Source organism: Myotis yumanensis, unplaced genomic scaffold (assembly GCF_028538775.1).
Source record: "Myotis yumanensis isolate MYYU_CA2020_CCGP unplaced genomic scaffold, mMyoYum1.0.hap1 SCAF_3, whole genome shotgun sequence".
Classification (NCBI taxonomy): domain Eukaryota; kingdom Metazoa; phylum Chordata; class Mammalia; order Chiroptera; family Vespertilionidae; genus Myotis; species Myotis yumanensis.
The window spans coordinates 186,692,691-186,711,145 of record NW_027223754.1 but is presented as its reverse complement, the minus strand read 5'-3'; the positions used below and the strand labels follow the sequence as shown (position 1 = coordinate 186,711,145).

General features: G+C 46.0%; 2 pseudogenes; both read right to left on the bottom strand.

Annotated features, from left to right (window-relative positions):
* Positions 1 to 646: 646 nt before the first annotated feature.
* Positions 647 to 10,199, bottom strand: LOC139006483 (phosphatidylinositol 3-kinase regulatory subunit beta-like; annotated as a pseudogene).
* Positions 10,200 to 10,329: 130 nt separating this feature from the next.
* On the bottom strand, positions 10,330 to 17,156 carry LOC139006482 (phosphatidylinositol 3-kinase regulatory subunit beta pseudogene; annotated as a pseudogene).
* Positions 17,157 to 18,455: the final 1,299 nt, after the last annotated feature.

Here is an 18,455-nt window from a genome sequence, read left to right as displayed (position 1 = left end):
CCTGGTTTGTAGGGTTTCATGGGCAGGTAGGCAGAAAACGTAGCTAACAAGGGTATCTCTATGGTACAGCAGGGCTTGAGCCACTTTGTAAGGCTAAGAGGAGAGGCTTTAGTCCCCAAGGAAAGGGGACCAGGAAGAACAGGATGGGGAAGGGGGAATCAAAGTGACAATCCATTCCTGAGACTTGACACATGTGGGCAAAGAGAGCTTCACCCAAGGTGGCATAGGGGATGCCAGTGGTTGTCCTGGGCCACCAGTTCCCGGAACTTAGCAAATGGACATGGGACTCCCACTGGTCAGCATCAAAGTACATGGGAGAATGACTGATATTAAGCCCCCTTATGTATGCATGTATGTATGTACTTATTTACATATGTGTGTACATATGGATGAATGTATACACAAGTATGTGTATTGTAGGAGGAAAGGAGTTGAAGCTATTTGAATACTTATTACATCTTGCCTTAATTCCTGGAGGAACTGAAGTCTGAATCTTTGTATCTAATGTGGGAGCAAAGATCCTTTGACTTAGCTGTGTGGTGTGAGAATGAAGATGAGTAGACTTAGCTCTGAGCTTCTAGTGGAGGCAGAAAGTGAGGAACTAAAGTAAGCAATGAAACTTAGCAGTGGCAGCCCATGGATTGAATCAGTTCACATATTTGACTACCACAGTAAATTCTCGTATGCCACCAATATCAGGACTTTTTCTTGCGAACGACCTGTGTTTTTTGTTTCCAGATTGAATAGGGCTTTCTCTCCCTTCTTGACTACTAGGACCTGATAAATGCAGATATGTATCAGTAAACAATCCCTCCATGATTCATTTCCTCTCTACCCCATGTGATAAATCACATAGGTTAATAAGGGCTGATAGGTTAGGTTCTGCATTTCTGTAAAAACAAGGATAGCACTAAACAGTGAGGACCAGGTGAGGGCATTGGTTTTTCCTACAGGCTTTGGACTCAGATGGATGTGAATTTGAGTTCCAGTTCTACTAGTATATTTAGCTGAGTGGCAGCACTTATCCTCTCTAAGCCTTGGTTTTCTTGTCTATAAAATGGGGATAATAATAGCACCTTATCCATTAAATATTACCATGCAAATGAAACACCTAACATAGTGAATGGCATATAGAAAGCACTCAAAAATTTAAAATTGCTTTAATCTTATGTAGTGATTTCACTTTCCAACATGCCACAAATTGCGCGTGCATGCGTGCGCGCGCACGCACGTGTGTGTGGATAGATATGTATTATGACTAGAAATGGGCAACAATCTTTGTGGATGTAATAGCAGAATAGTTAATGCCAATATGACAATTCTGCTGTCTGGTTTCCTTCACATGAAACAGTGACTGAGCTGTATCCATCCTGCCGCTGTATGAGGAGTTTGCTCCTTTTTCCCCCCCTTTCTCTCTCTCTTTTTTTAAAGAATATATTTTTTATTGATTTCATAAAGGAAGGGAGAGGGAGGGAGAGATAGAAACATCAATGATGAGACAGAATCATTGAACCACTGCCGCCTGCATGCCCTCTACTGGGGACAGAAGCCAAAACCCAGGCATGTGCCCTGACTGGGAATTGAACTGTGATCTCCTGGTTCATAGGCCAATGCTCAACCACTGAACCACACTGGCCAAGCAGTTTTGTTGTTTTTATTACTGAACTAGAGGCACGGTGCATGAAATTCATGCATGGGGGGGGTCCGTTCAGCCCAGCCTGCACCCACTCGCAATCTGGCACCTTTTGGGGGTGTCCGACTGCCAGTTCAGGCCCGATCCCGCAGATCGGGCCTGAATGGCAGTTGGACATCCCTCTCACAATCCAGGACCACTGGCTCCTAACTGCTCTGCTTACCTGCCTGATCGCCCCTAACTGCTCACCTGGCTGCCTGATTTTGCCCCTAAAACTCAAGCTTCTTTTTATTTTTTATTTTTAATAATTATATTTCTTCTGTATTTTTATTTTTATTTTAAAAGTCAAGCTTCTTGAGAACATGAGGTGTTTAACATTATTCCATATTCCTTACAGAGAGCTAAGCATGGTAAACACAGCAAATACTTAACACTTATGGGCTTCTATACAAACACTTTCCAACCAGGAATGTCTTTTTTTTTTTTTTTTTAAATCTTTATTGTTCAGATTATTACATTTGTTCCTCTTTTTTCCCCCCATAACTCCCCTCCTTCCAGCTCCCACCCCACCCTCCACCCTCACTCCCCACCCACTGAGTTCATCCATAGGTGCATGATTTTTGTCCAGTCACTTCCCGCATCTCCCACACCCCTTTTCCCCCAAGAATAGTCAGTCCATTCCCTTTCTATGTCCCTGATTCATTATAGTCACCAGTTCATTCTGTACATCAGGTTATTTATTCACTTGATTCTTAGATTCATTTGTTGATAGATGCATATTTGTTGTTCATAATTTGTATCTTTACCTTTTTCTTCTTCTTCCTCTTCTTAAAGGATACCTTTCAGCATTTCATATAATACTGGTTTGGCGGTGATGAACTCCTTTAGTTTTTCCTTATCTGTGAAGCTCTTTATCTGACCTTCAATTCTGAATGATAGCTTTGCTGGATAAAGTAATCTTGGTTGTAGGTTCTTGGTATTCAGCACTTTGAATATTTCTTGCCATTCCCTTCTGGCCTGCAAAGTTTCTGTTGAGAAATCAGCTGACAGTCGTATGGGTATTCCCTTGTAGGTAATTGAGCCTCTTTCTCTTGCTGCTTTTAAGATTTTCTCTTTGTCTTTTGCTCTTGGCATTTTAATGATGATGTGTCTTGGTGTGGTCCTCTTTGGATTCCTTTTGTTTGGGGTTCTCTGCGCTTCTTGGACCTGTAAGTCCATTTCTTTCTCCAGGTGGGGGAAGTTTTCTGCCATTATTTCTTGAAATAGGTTTTCAATATCTTGCTGTCTCTCATCTTCTGGCACTCCAATGACTCTGATATTAGTCCGCTTAAAGCTGTCCCAGAGGCTCCTTACACTATCTTCACACTTTCGGATTCTTTTTTCATTTTGCTTTTCCAATTGGGTGTTTTTTGTCGAATCTTTGGTTTGATTCTTGAGCTCCTCTGGTCTGCTATTGGGTATAATATTCTTTATTTCAGTCCGTGTATGCTTACTTTCTAATTTCTTTATCGTAGCATCGAGGGTCTCATTAGTTTTCGTGAGGCTCTGCACAAATTTATGGCAAGCCCTCAAAATTGCGATTCTTAGCTCCATATCCTCCATTTCTGTCATGTTTTTTTGTCTCCGCATCTTTTATGCTTTCTTGGTGCACCCCCTTGTGGTCTCTGTGCGCAGTCTTGTTCTAGCCAAGCCTTAATTGTTGTAGTTAACACTAGAGGGATTTGACCACCAGGCCGACTGGCTGTGGAAATCAGCTGTGGGAAAACTTCAGTCCTCAGGGGAGGCGCTAGTCCAGCCCTTGCCTGAGGCGATCGGCAAATGGCTGTGCGCAGGGTTTGGGCAGGGCGGGCTCAACAGGGCGGGGGGAGGGAGCAGCTATGGCCGCTCTCAGTCCGTCCCTAGGGGCTCTGCCTCTCTGTCCCAGCAATCGCTGCAAACCTCGGAGGGGCCGTAGCCAGACAGTCCCGCTTCTCCCGTTTGAGTCTGGGTCCCTAGAGACTCGCCCGGATCTGTAGCCCAGAGTCTGAGACTCGCTCCTGATTGAAAACGACAATCGCGCCCTCAGCCGCCAGCCCGCTTTGCGCGCGCACCCTCACCACTGCACCGCCGTACCTTTAAATTTTCCACACTGCGCCTCCGCTGAACGTAGGAATGCTGTTGTTTTTGCTTCTAGTTGAAGAGACTCTCCTCAGCCAGCCTTCCCGTGGTTCTGGTTGATGTCCTCTCCGACTTTTAGTTGTATTTTTGAAGTGGTTGTCCACGGCGGCAGTCTCCGGTGTTTACCTATGCCGCCATCTTCGATTCCCTCCCAGACTGTAAACCTCCAACCAGGAATGTCTTAATAGGCAGCCTCCAAACTATAAAACCTAAAAGTAGAGTGCTCAGATTTCAGGCATCAGGTGCTATTAGCAGGATTTCTATCCCAATTAAACTCTAATTCTTAGCTCTCAACAGTCTGGACAAACTGCCCTTCACTGTCTCCAAAGTTTCTTATTCGTCACTATCCCATTTTCCTTTTTTCTTTTTTTGAGTTCAATGTTTTATATCCACATCGGTATCAACGTACCATACAAACCCCACCTGCCAGCTTAGCTGGGCAGGCTGGAGGGGGGCCCATGGCAGCACAGAAAACCGCGGTTCTTGTCCCAAAAGAGGAGAAACTGGGTTTACAGTTAAGGAAACAAAATCAGAACCCAACATGATCAAGGAGAAGCCTAGAAACTGCATGGAGTGGAAGTGCTGTTGGCAGCGGTGCATCTGGGCTGGTCCAGCAGTACCTGCAGCAGCCTCGGTTCCTGGGAAGCCTGGGGTCAGATAGGGCCCAGCTCTTGAGGTTATTTTTAATAATTTTGCTTTTGGGGGAGGAGGGCTCTGGGCAGCAGCTCCATGTGGAGGTAACCAGTGTGGGTTTCACCTCAGGGTTTGGAGAGGAAGTTGGGTCTGTGGGGAAGGACCCACCTGGTCTGGGCCCAAATATCACAGCTGAGGTTCTTGAAAGTGGCCCAGCAAAGTTCCTTCCTGCCTTCTTCCTGCCCTGACCCCAGGTCTATGGGTTAAAAGTCATGGCACCAGGCTGGGGCTGAGCACCCCCAGGGGCCTTTGTAAACATGGCAGGTCCAGGAAGGGGGAGCTTAGGGGAACTGTAGGAACTGGTGGGGGCAGCCAGAGCCAGGGGAGGGCAGTGCCCATGGGACAGGGGGCATGGGGTGGAGGAGGTATGCTCCTCTAACAGAGACTTAGAGGTACAGAGACTAAGAGAGAGAGAGAGAGGACAGAGATGGGGATAGAAAGTGACAGGAAGAGAGAGACTCAGAGAAAGCAAGAGAGAGATTGAGACAGAGAAAGATCCACAAAAAAGGGAGAGAGGCAGACAGAAAGATGGAGGGCGCCCCAGGGCCTGGGGCTGGCAGGGGATGTGCCAGTGTGATGGTAAGTGCATCCTTGTGTTGCAGGAGGGAGGTGTGCTGGTAATGCAGCAGCAGGTTCTTCAGAGACCCATACAGGTTGTAGGGCTCTGCAAAACCCAAGCCAGTGGCCGTGTGGTCGATGGCACAGTGCTTGGTATCGCCATCCACCACCACCGAGCAGGCATAGCAGCCCCGCTGGCTGCTCTCATGGATGAGGAAGGTACCATCCCGCTTGCCGGTCAGCATCTCATCAGCCTGCGTGAGGTTGATCTTGCCCACATACCAGGTTCCTTCCTCAAGATGGGGGAGGTCATCCTCATCCTCCATCAGTGCGTACTGGTCTTCAATCTCATTTTTTAAAAATATATTTCTTTATTGATTTCAGAGAGGAAGGGAGAAGGAGAGATAGAAACATCAATGATGAGAGAGAATCATTGATTGGCTGCCTCTTGCACACCCCTGACTGGGGAACAAGCCGCAACCCAGGCATGTGCCCTTGGCTGGAATAGAACCTGGGACCCATCGGTTCGCAGGCTGACGCTCTATCCACTGAGCCAAGCCGGCTAGAGCTTCAGTTTCATTTTTGATTCCCAACCACTAGTTGATTTTCTTCTGCCGGGCACCTTTCTGGGGGAGCCATACCAGGTACTGGTCTCGGATCGTGCCCAGCTGCATGTGGTCCGGCTTCAGGCTGTTCATGCACTTATGGATCTCCCAGTTGTCCAAGGCCTGTGTCCGCAGCTCCTGTTCCAGCTTCGTGCGGCTCTCGTGGGACTTCCTCCCCTCCCCTCCAACGAGGATCATCTGCATCTCGTTTTCATTGCTCTCATACCAAGCGCTCCAGGTACTCCTTGCTGCCCTTCTCTTGAGTCTGGCCCTGCTCTTTGAAGATCTTGATGGTTTCATTGAAGGCTTGGATTACGGTGCGCTTCATCTCCAGTTCCTGGGAGGTGCGTGTGTGCTCCTCGTAGAGCTGGTCCTACTGGGGGCTCTTGTCCTGCGCTTCAAACCAAGGTAACAAACAATTTCCCGCCAGAAGTCACATCCAAATACTGTGAGACTGAGGACGATAGGGCTGACTATGCACATGCGCAATAACAGGCTCACGTTCTAGTCTTAGGCACCCAGGCGTCCTCCACAATCCCACAATCCTCTAGGCGCCCAGGTGTCCCCCACAATCCCACAATCCTCTGGTCACATACTTCCGGTTTTTCTAGCTCCTCCTCAAGTGGTGTTTCCTTCAGTCGCGTTGGGAGTCCAGGACATCAAGGTGGAGAGGATTTTTCTGCTCTTTGAGGTTGATAGCTGTTTCCTATTTGGAATCAGTGAAGTTTCGGGAGAACTGCTGCTGCCATGAACATGTCGGTCCCAAGCGCACTCATGAGACAACCGCCCATTCATTCCCGGCTGGCTCCGTCCTGGTTCGCAATGAGAAAGGTACTGTGCCGGGCCGTTTTCCAATCGGATCTTCCTCTTCCTTCCCCAGCGCACTCCAGACCTCCTCCAGCCGACCACCCCAACCCCGCAGACCCTTAAGTCCTTCCTCTCTATTTCTTCCACTTTCCCCATCAAACTCGCACCCTATTGGGTTACCTAGGGGCGCCCCTAACCTCTCCCTGAGGGGCGGGGCCAGCCTGGGCGAGGGGCCGTGGTGTTCTGGTCATTATGGTCGCTTGCTTTTCATAAATATAGACGATAGCATTGGATTGTATGACCATGCCACATTTTATCTATTCACCTGTGGATAGACATTTGGGGTATAACCACTTTAGAGCTATTATGAATAAATTTCTATGAACATTCCTGTACAAGTCTTTTTGTGGATATAGGTTTTCATTTTGATTGGGTAAATACGTGGAAATGCAATTGTGGGGGTCATTGTGTAGGTTATGTTTAACTTTAAAAGAAAGTCCAGTTAGCATTCCCACAAGCAATTTATTTATTTATTTTTGACTGCCTAACATCTTCACCAAACCTTTGGCAATATCAATCTTTTCACTTTTATCCATTCATCTGGGTGTGTAGTTATCTAATTGTGGTTTAAATTGCGTTTTCTCTGGTGACTAATGATGTTGAGCATTTTGTCAGATTTTGGTCCCCTGCACTGAATTCTATGTTCTTAATCAAACAGGAAAGGACAATAACTTAAAATCAAGCACATTAACAGTGTCAAGTACCTCCTACAAACAGTTTGCATATTGATTTACCTTTATTTTCACCCCTATTAAAGTATCGTTGTATATACATCTTTAGGACTTACGTTACTTTCTATCTCATGCATGATTTTTAAAAATTATTATTCAGCTGGATTTAGTACAAAGTAACTGCTCTCTTGGCAAAATCCTCTTGATTATTTATATGATAATCATGAAGTGAAGCCTTTCAGATTACTTAATGCCTTGTATTTGGAGGTGTGCCTTTCTTCAAGAGTACTCAAAGCCTTTTGACGTTAATATTCACAACATCTTTGTGTAGTGAGTGGGGAACATGGGGAGAAGAAACAAATTCCAGAAGGTGAAGTGACTGAGCCCAAATCTCAGAGGAAACTGGTGAAATTCAGACTGTAAGTTGAATCACAGTCACCAGACCTACAGCAGCCTAGCAAACCAAGGTACCTCTCCTCATGGGGTCAGCCTGATAAAGATTTCAGAAAAAGCCGAGTCATTTCATCTACTGATATAAAGTTAATATAGTTTCTCCCCAAATCTTTCAGAACTAGAAAGTTATCATGAGCGGTGCCATGGAGGGTCTCTGTGGATTTATGAACTGATTGTTATAAAGAAAAAGAGTCATTCTGCCCCCCGGAAAAAGATGTGTGAGAATGCAGTAATACAGGGAACAAAAAGTTTCAAAGAACAATGCACAAAAACCTCCTATCCTCTCATACACACATAACTATTTTCAAGTGAGAAGACTCTGTGTTTTGTGAAAAACAACAAAGAGAAGTATAGGACCTCTAGCAATACAGGCATAAAACACACACAGTGTTCCAGGTTGGTTTTTCCTATATACGAACATATTGCATATTTAAAGAGTCACTCTGAAGTAATATGTCTGATGTTTAACAAACATGCCAGAATTCAAGCACCCAAATGGGTGATTTTCCCCCCTCAATGTAGGCATCTTGGGATGTTTATACATTTCAATATCACTTTGTCACTGATAAAAACATTTTTGGAATTGCTATTCTGGAATTGCCTTCAAAGTCTTAGGAACATTCTTTTGAATATCTTCAGGCTTCTGTGGCTCCATAAAAAAAAGGGCGGGGGGAGTGTATTTGCTTCAAATATCCTCTCACCATTTTATTGCCTTAAGTCTTAGGCTTCTTATCCTGGGTCTCTTCTTACAGAGTCTCTTCTTACTCCATATACTCACTCTATTCTGATCCTCCTAGTTTTTGAGTTCATTCTGTAATCTTCCATTTGCAACTCATTTTATAATTCAGACATGACAGTTAGCTCCACAATTTTAGCTGTAATCTAAGGTGCTATATAAGCAGCTCAGGCAGACACCCTCTTGGTCCAGCTTGACCCTGGGAACCATGATCCCGTCCAACCCCTAGATAAATGACTACACACCCAGCACACTCATCCATCATCCCCATGAGCAGTGGCTAACGACTCGGTGGCAGTGATTCTTACCTTCTGAGAGCAAAATTAATTTGTTCAAACAGCCTGAAGTCATTTACCCGTGACTGACATGCAGGCTCAAGCTGTGTAAGGAAAACAAAGGATGAAAAGTAGCTTCAAAGTAACGAGACTGGATTTCTTCCATAGCAATGAATGCTGCATCAAATTGCTCATCATGGACCAGGGAAGGATGCTTTCATGTGCAGCAGATTCACATCTTGCTCCCCCTCCATTTGGGTCAGCTGGGCTCTGCCCCACGTGGTCCGTCACTCTCGGACTGTCTCCTGATAGGGCAATATGAGACAGTGACCCACACACTCACAGACGTTTGGGGCACTGGCAGTAGAGTTGGCATAAAGGCACTGCTTGCCATAGATAGTTGAAGGGGAAAATAATTTAGATTTATTTTTTAAAGGTAGATTTTTCTTGGCTTTGTTTTAAATGTCCGTATTGGGGGAAGGGTACTTAGATTCCTATATATCTCCAGCAACTTTGAAGTATTTACATTGTATAAGGAAAAGTAATATACAGAAGAAAAAGTAGGCTTACAGTTGCAATACTAAGAAATAATACAATAATCAATAAATAATAGCACAAGAATAAACTGTTTCCTGTATTCACAACTGTAAACCTACTTTTGCCAACCCCTGGATAGGCAATAAAAACACCAATAATAAAAAGATATTAGTATTTTCTTTTGGATAGTACATTTTTATAGTGGCACTTATCAATTTATATTTCTAATTGCATTGTGCCTGAATTAATGTAAACATCAGTTGTATTTTACAACTGGGGGAAAGCAGATTATCCCAAATATAGAAATGTGGCAGCAGAGTGTGTCTGTGTGTTGCTTTGAAACTTCAGAAGTTCCCCTGGGGGAAGCTGTTAACCCAGCAATGGAGGGCAGGGGGAGACAGAAGAAAGAGGCAGACCACTCCTGATGGGTAGGTGGCAGTTTTTGTGTGTGTTTGTTTTGTGCGTTTTAAAAAATATATTTTTAGCCCTAACTGGTTTGGCTCAGTGGATAGAGCGTTGGCCTGTGGACTGAAGGGTCCCAGGTTTGATTCCCGTCAAGGGCATGTACCTTGGTTGCGGGCACATCCCCAGTAGGAGGTGTGCAGGAGGCAGCTGATCAATGTTTCTCTCTCATTGATGTTTCTAACTCTCTCCGTCTCCCTTCCTCTCTGTAAAAAATCAATAAAATATATATATATATATATTTATTGATTTCAGAGAGGAAGGGAGACGGAGAGAGGGATAGAAACATCAATGATGAGAGAGAATCATTGATCGACTGTCTCCTGCACATCCCACAATGGGGATCGAGCCCGCAACCCAGGCATGTGACCTACTGGGAATCCAACCATGACCTCCTAGTTATGGGTCGAGGCTTAACCACTGAGCAACATGGGGCATAATTGGCAGTTTTTAATAAGCAAGGGAACTTGTGTTGGGTGCCTGCAATATGAGTTGGAATCTTAAAAGTTTATAGAGAGGCCTTAACTGGGTTCAGTCACATACACTGTCCATATCAACAACACTACTCTGTCAAGATTGCTTCCTTGAAATGTCTCTGGATATAAACACGGAGGGTGGCAGGTGCATCCCAAAGACAGGGGAGGGAGTCAGCAGCCTCCTACTGTCCGGGCCAGTTCTCCGTTCAGCTGGAGGTCACATCTTCCCGATGTCCTTCTCCAACATGGTGATCATTGCTCATGCTCAGAGATGACCTATTTGCGGAATTCTTAGAGACCGTTCATACATGTTGTAAGTCAAAATCCAGTGTGTGATTCACAGTATTTCTGATGGTAGATTCCCCTGAAGACCCTGACGTGAAACCAAGAAGAAACCACCTACTTAACAAGAACTAAAGGTTGGTACCAGGATTTAGACTGACACATGAGCGAATCAGGTAGTTCAAGTGTGCGTGGGCAGGAGGCAACCATCAGAATTAATGGGAGGACAGGGCGCCCAGGCGCCTGCATCAGCAAGGCTGCACCAGACCTTCATGGAGAGGGGAGAACAGTTCAGGCAGGAAGGTAGATTGCATTTTGTCTTCTCTCCACACACTTAGCACAGGGTTCGCGCCGTGCAGGGGAGAGGATGGAAAGGGCACTCTATCAGAGCACCATCATCACTATCCTACAAAGGAAACAGATTTTAGAAGCCGAGAGAAGGATTTATGACTTCAGGGACCTTTGTAAGTCCTTTTATTAGCCTAGTACATCACTTCTCTCCCATCGTCATGCTGACAACACTCCTCAGCCCTTCTCTGGATGTCTTGTCAGACTGGGCAACTGTAGAAAATGAACAGACAAGAGCTGCGGGAAAAGGCTGATGGATTCCTGCCTGTTCCTGAGCGCCAGGGGCAATTTTGTTCTGCTAAGAGGTTCTCTGACACAGTCTTCCAGAGAGGGAATCTTGGATTGTTCCTGACACCTATGTGTTTTTAAAGAGTTTTATTTTTTCTTATAATGGTCTTCCTAAGAGCATAAATCAACATGTAAAGAGACTAGCATGCTAGCCTAAATAGTTTTACAAAAGTTATTTGAAAGTTTGGAGAGCCTGTGATGAATGTGGCCTGGCCCTCAGAGTCAGTAAACAGTGTAGGCCAGTGGTTCTCAACCTTCTGGCCCTTTAAATACAGTTCCTCTGTTGTGACCCCAACCATAAAATTATTTTTGTTGCTACTTCATAACTATAATGTTGCTACTGTTATGAATCGTAATGTAACTATCTGATATGCAGGATGGTCTTAGGCGACCCCTGTGAAAGGGTCGTTCGACCGCCAAAGGGGTCGTGACCCACAGGTTGAGAACCGCTGGTGTAGGCCCTTTTGAGCAGGCGTTTCATTTCCACCCTTCGAGTATGAATGCGAAGTTCATAGGGGACAGCACCAGTGTTATCTCCTCTGTAAAGCCCTCCTTGCTTTCTCCAAAATTGAATTAATTTCTGCCTCTTCTGTATTCCAGTAACAAAACAAAAAAATTGAAAAGGTAACGAGCATGTACATGTTCTGTAGGTGTTATTCTAGGCACGTTGACTCACTGCTTCTCTCAACAATTCTCTGATGTCTGCACTGTCATTCTCTGAGGCTCAGAAGAGTTAAGGGACTTGCCCAAGATCACACAGCTACAAAGTGAAAGAATATGGATTTTAACCTAGAAATAGGCTGTCTAACTCCAGAGCATGCATTGTTAACACTTTTTACATGCACCTGTTCTACAGTTTTAACAGCATACAACTTCAGAAAGAAGAATCTCAACAATAGTAGCCAACCTTTACTGAGTTTTGAATAAGTATCAGACACTCTGCCAAATGATTTCACAGATTTTATTCTGTTTGGTTGAATGCACTTGGCTTATTTTTTAAAAATATATAAATTGAATGAGTTTGCTTTCAATATATTTTATTGATTTCAGAGAGGGAGAGGCAGAGAGAGATAGAAACATCATTGTTGAGAGAGAATCATTGTTTGGCTGCCTCTTGCATGCCCCCTACTGGGGATCGAGCCCACAACCCTGGCATGTGCCCTGACCGGGAATTGAACCATGACCTCCTGGTTCATAGGTCGACACTCAACTACTGAGCCACACCAGCCGGGCTGCATTGCCTTCTTTATTTTAAAGAAGTTCTTGTTCAAAGGGCAAGCATAGCCTCTCAGGCTGTCAGTGCTCCCATTTACTCACTTAAAGACCTAACATGCTTATCATGCAACTTGCTTTAAATCTCACTGAACTCCCATGTATGATGGGGCATCCTGTTATACACTGACAGAGTAGCAAGGAATTCAGGTAGCAAGGAATGTCTCCTCTTCTTACATGCATGTTCCATCGTCACATTGGACTTTACTTACAAACACAAGTCCAAAGATAAAATTATTACTCTGTAAGAATTTCAAGTTAGGAACAGCAGAGCATTTACTAGTAAATCATGGTTGGAGCCCTTCAGTGAATGGGTTCCTGTGGAAGTACTCAGGTTGCATGTCTATAAAGTCAGCCCTGGCTATGATATAGTATCTTATTTTTTGTTTTTCAGATGAGACTGATGGAGGGAAAGGTTAAGTAACATACTTAAGCTCAGACAAATGGACATTGGAGAGCCTGGATTGAAAAGGTAACAAGCATGTACATGTTCTGTAGGTGTTATCCTAGGCATGTTGACTCACTGCTTCTCTCAACAATTCTCTGATGTCTGCACTGTCATTCTCTGAGGCTCAGAAGAGTTAAGGGACTTACCCAAGATCACACAGCTACAAAGTGAAAGAACATGAATTTTAACCTAGAACTTAAACATGGACTCAGGTCTGTCTGATCCAAGAACTCACATTCTTAAGGATTCCATACTGAAATTACTTGGCTATGCAACTGCCTATAATCATTGGTGGATTTTAGTAATCTAAAAATAATTATCATCTGTGGGTTACTAAGAGTCCAAATTATTCTTCCTTCCTATTCGTTCTCCTGTGGAGCACTTGGCCAAAGTACTTTGTCTTGTATCATACTTTACTACAGGCCCAGTGCACGAAATTTGTGCATGGGGGTGGGGTCCCTCAGCCCAGCCTGCACCCTCTCACAATTCAGGACCTTTCAGGGGATATCTGACTGCTGGTTCAGGCCTGATCCCACAGATAGGGCCTAAACCAGCAATCAGATATACCTCTCACAATCTGGGATTGCTGGCTCCTAACTGCTCGCCTGCCTGATCGTCCTTAACCACTCTGCCTGCCTGCCTAATTGCCCCTAACTGCTTGCCCAGCTGCCTGATTTTGCCCCTAAAATTCAAATTTCTTCTTTTTTAATTTTTAATATTTATATTTTTTCTTTATTTTTTATTTTAAAAGTCAAGGTTCTTGAGAACATGAGGCATTTAACATTATTCCATATTCCTGACAGAGAGCTAAGCATGATAAACATAGCAAATACTTAACACTTATGGGCTTCTATACAAACACTTTCCAACTAGGAATGTTTTAATAGGCAGCCTCCAAAAACTTGAACTGGAAAACCTAAAAGTAGAGTGCTCAGAATTCAGGCGTCAGGTGCTATTAGTAGGATTTCTTTTCTTTTCTTTTCTTTTTTATTCATTTTTTTACAGAGAGGAAGGGAGAGGGATAGAGAGAAACATCGATCAACTGCCTCCTGCACACCTCCCACTGGGGATGTGCCAGCAACCAAGGTACATGCCCTTGACCGGAATTGAGCCTGGAACCCTTTAGTCCATAGGCTGACACTCTATCCACTGAGCCAAACCAGTTAGGGCTATTAGCAGGATTTAAACTCCAATTCTTAGCTCTCAACAGTCTGGACAAACTGCCCTTCACTGTCTCCAAAGTTTCTTATTCGTCACTATCCCATTTTTCTTTTCTTCTATTTTTGAGTTCAATGTTTTATATCCACATCAGTATCAATGTACCATACAAAACCCACCTGCCAGCCTAGCTGGGCAGGCAGGAGAGGGGTCCATTCCAGCATAGAAAACTGGGGTTCTTGTCCCAAAAGAGGAGAAAATGGGTTTACAGTTAAGGAAACAAAATCAGAACCCAACATGGTCAAGGAGAAGCCTAGAAACTGCATCGAGTGGAGATGCTGTTGGTAGCGGTGCATCTGGGCTGGTCCAGCAGTACCTTCAGCAGCCTCGGTTCCTGGAAAGCCTGGGGTCAGAGAGGGCCCAGCTCTTGAAGTTATCCTATCTAATAATAGACAAACATGGTAATTAACCGTACCTCCAACATGCTTCCCATTGGCTAATCAGGGCGATATGCAAATTAACTGCCAACCAAGATGGTGGCCGGCAGCCAGGCAGCTGAAGTGAACAGGAGGCTTGCTTGCTCCAGTGATGGAGGAAGCCAAAGTTCCCCACCTGCTGCTGTTGGCCTCTGAGCTGCACTCTAAGAAACAATGTTGCAATTATAGAAGTTAAACAAACCCCAGAAACCTGCTTTCAACCAGCCGGGCCTCAGAGCTGAAGCTGCAACAGTGTTTCAATTATAGAAGCCAAACAAACCCAGATACCTGCTTTCAGCAGCTGAGGTCTCAGAGCTGGAGCTGAGCCTCAGAGCTAAAGCTGGCTCTCAGCTCCAGTGACAGCCACAGAAGGTAAATAAATCCCAGAATAAAAAGAAAAAAGAAAAAAAGGAGAGGTTGGGAGCTTCAGTCGCCCGCCAGCCTGAAAACGGCCCTCAGCCCCTCACCCAGACTGGCCAGGCAACCCAGTGGGAACCCCCACCCTGAAGGGGGTGTGACCAGCTGCAAACAGCCATCATCCCCTCATCCAGGCTGGTCAGGCACCCAAGCGGACCCCCACCCTGCTCCGGGACACCCTTCAGGGCAAACCAGCCGGCCCCCACCTGTGCACCAGGCTTCTATCCTATATAGTAAAAGGGTAATATGCAAACTGACCCTAACTGCAGAGTGACTGGGAATGACTGGTCACTGTGTCACACACTGACCACCAGGGGGCAGATGCTCAATGCAAGAGCTGCCCTCTGGTGGTCAGGGCGCTCTCACATGGGAGGAGCTCTGCTCAGCCACAAGCCAGGCTGATGGCTGCCAGTACAGCAGTGGTGGTGGGAGCCTCTCCTGCCTCCTCAGTAGCGCTAAGGATGTTTGACTGCAGCTTAGGTCTGCTCCCCGCTGGCAAGTGGACATCCCCTGAGGGCTGCTGGGCTGCCAGAGGAATGTCTGATTGCCAGCTTAGGCCCAATCCCCTGAGGAGCAGGCTTCAGCCAGCAGATGGTCATCCCCTGAGGGGTCCCAGACTGTGAGAGGGCACAGGCCAGGCTGAGGCACCCCCCCCACCAGTGCACAAATTTTTGTGCACCGGGCCTCTAGTTTTTAATAATTTTGCTTTTGGGGGAGGAGGGCTATGGGCAGCAGCTCCATGTGGGGGTAACCAGTGCGGGTTTCACCTCAGGGTTTGGAGAGGAATTTGGGTCTGTGGGGCAAGGTGGGGTGGGACAGAACCTAGGCTGCCCCCCCCCCCCCCCCCCCGCAGCCCCAAATGTCAGAGTTGAGTTTCTTGAAAGTGGCCCAGAAAGTTCCTTCCTGCCCTGACCCCAGGTCTTTGGCTTAAAAATCAGGGCACCAGGCTGGGGCTGAGCACCCCAGGGGCTTTTGTAAACATGGCAGGTACAGGCAGGGGGATCTTGGGGGAACTGTAGGAACTGGTGGGGGCAGCCAGAACCAGGGGAGGGCAGTGCCCGTGGGAACAGGGGACATGGGGTGGAGGAGGTATGCTCCTCTAACAGAGACTTAGAGGTACAGAGACTAAGAGAGACAGAGAGGACAGAAATGGGGATAGAAAGAGTGATAGGAAGATAGAGACTCAGAGAAAGCAAGAGAGAGATTGAGACAGAGAAAGATCCACAAAGAAGGGAGAGCTGCAGACAGAAAGATGGAGTCCTGCTCTGTATGAGTCAGCGGGCTGTAGGAGGGGGGCCCGGGGCCCGGGTCTCTCCCGGGATGTGCCAGTGTGATGATTAGTGCATCGTTGTGTTGCAGGAGGGAGGTGTGCTGGTAATGCAGCACCAGCTCCTTCAGAGACCCGTTCAGGTTGTAGGGCTCTGTAAAACCCAAGCCAGTGGCTGGGCAGTAGATGACACAGTGCTGGGTATCACCGTCCACCACCACCGAGCAGGCATAGCAGCCCCGCTGGCTGCTCTCACGGATGAGGAAGGTACCATCCCGCTTGCCGTTCAGAATTTCCTCAGTCTGCCTTCGGTTGATCTGATGTCCACATACTAGGTTCCTTCCTCAAGATGGGGGAGGTCATCCTCATCCTCCATCAGTGCGTACTGGTCTTCAGTCTCATTTTTGATTCCCAACCACTGGTTGATTTTCTCCTGCCGGGCGACTTTCTGGGTGAGCCATACCAGGTACTGGTCTCGGATCTTGTGCAGATGCATGAGGTCCGGTTTCCGGCTGTTCATGTGCTGATCGATCTCACGGTTGTCCAAGGCCTGTTGTGTAGCTCTCGTGAATCTTGGCGATGTGAGACTTCAGCCGTTCTGAGTTCCGGAGGATCCTCTGCATCTCTTTTCATTGCCCTCACGCCGGAAGCGCTCCAGGTACTCCTTGTTGCACTTCTTTTGAGTGTGGCCCTGCTCTTTGAAGACCTTGATGGTTTCATTGAAAGCTTTGATTGTGGTGCGCTTCATCTGCAGTTCCTGGGAGGTGCCTCTGTACTCCTTGTAGAGTCGTACTCGTTGCTCTTGCCCTCCGCTTCAAACCAAGGTAACAAACGAAACCTTTAATTCTGATCTTCCTCGCTGCAAGGGAACAGCAAACCTCCTTAAATGGTGTTTCCTTCAGTCCCGATGCAACATCCAGGGCCGCTAGTTGGAGAGGATTTTTCTGCTCTTTGACGTTGATAGCTGTTTCCTATTTGGAATCAGTGAAGTTTCGGGAGAACTGCTGCTGCCACGAACCTGTCGGTTCCAAGCGCACTCACGAGACAACCGCCCATTCCATCGACAGCTGGCGCCATCCTGGTTCGCAATGAGAAAGGTACTGTGCTGAGCTGTTTTCCAATTGGATCTTCCTCTTCCTTCCCCAGTGCACTCCACACCTACCCTAGACCGACCACCCCAACCCCGCAGAACCTTAAGACCTTCCCCTCTATTTCTTCGACTTTTCCCCATCAAACTCGCACCCTATCGCATTGCCTAGGGGCACCCCTAACCACTCCCTGGGGGGCAGGCCAGCCTGGGCGAGGAACTCGCACCCTATCGCATTGCCTAGGGGCACCCCTAACCACTCCCTGGGGGGCAGGCCAGCCTGGGCGAGGGGCAGTGGTGTTCTGATCTCTGGTCATTCAGGTAGCTGGCTTTTTACATATATAGATATATAGATAGTTTTATAAATACCTTCTTTTCTGAGGCATTGTCTTCTTTGATCATCATTGAAATCTTAGGAGAGACTTAGGGTCATTACTTATTTTGTAAGTGAGGAAATTGATGCTCAAAGGCATGAAGTGACTTTTCTAGGTTATGCTTTCCATCAGTGGTAGAGCCAAGTCTGTAGTCATCTCTTGAGCCAAACTTCAAATAAACATAGCAGGACTTGTGGCCAAGTGATAAGGGAAGGTAGAATATTGGCTCAAAGCAAAATGTTTTCATATTTCCCTTTTATAACAGGGAACAAATGGAAAGAACCTGTGAATTGAGGTCAGAGAGAATGGGCTTGGAGTATAGCTCTGCCACCTATTAATTGAATACACTTGGAAGCTTTCACTTCTAAGCCCTCAAATCCTCATATGCCAGCAGGGGTATTTATATGTACCCTGAAGGACTGTTGTATCAAATGAGAAAGCGTCCAAGCCTCAGTAAATGTTACTTCCCCTGTCCCTACTGGTCATGATCCACTGGTCATACAGAGAGTGGAGAGCTCAGTCTTACATCCTCTATTCTAGAGAGGCCATGCTGGCCAAAGGCAAATTCAGAGTGAAGTAAACACCTAGAGACTGAGTGTGCTCCATTCTTTATTTTCACACATCCTCTGCTTCTGCAAAAGAAGGGACACCGCCAGGCACTATGACTAATACATACCAGATGTGCTGAATGTGTGAGGCCATTCCAGTCTTTATACAATGCCAATTCAGAAATTCATTGTGAAGTCACCTAAAAGTATGAACTGATGGATACTTTGGCCACACTTACTAGACCTGAAATTATCATTAATTTCTTTAGTATTGTAATAACATTGATTTAGGTGAACCTTTATAACATGTAAAGTGTATAGTATTTAGCAGTAATTAACATCCTTTAATTAGGAAGAATTGCCAAGT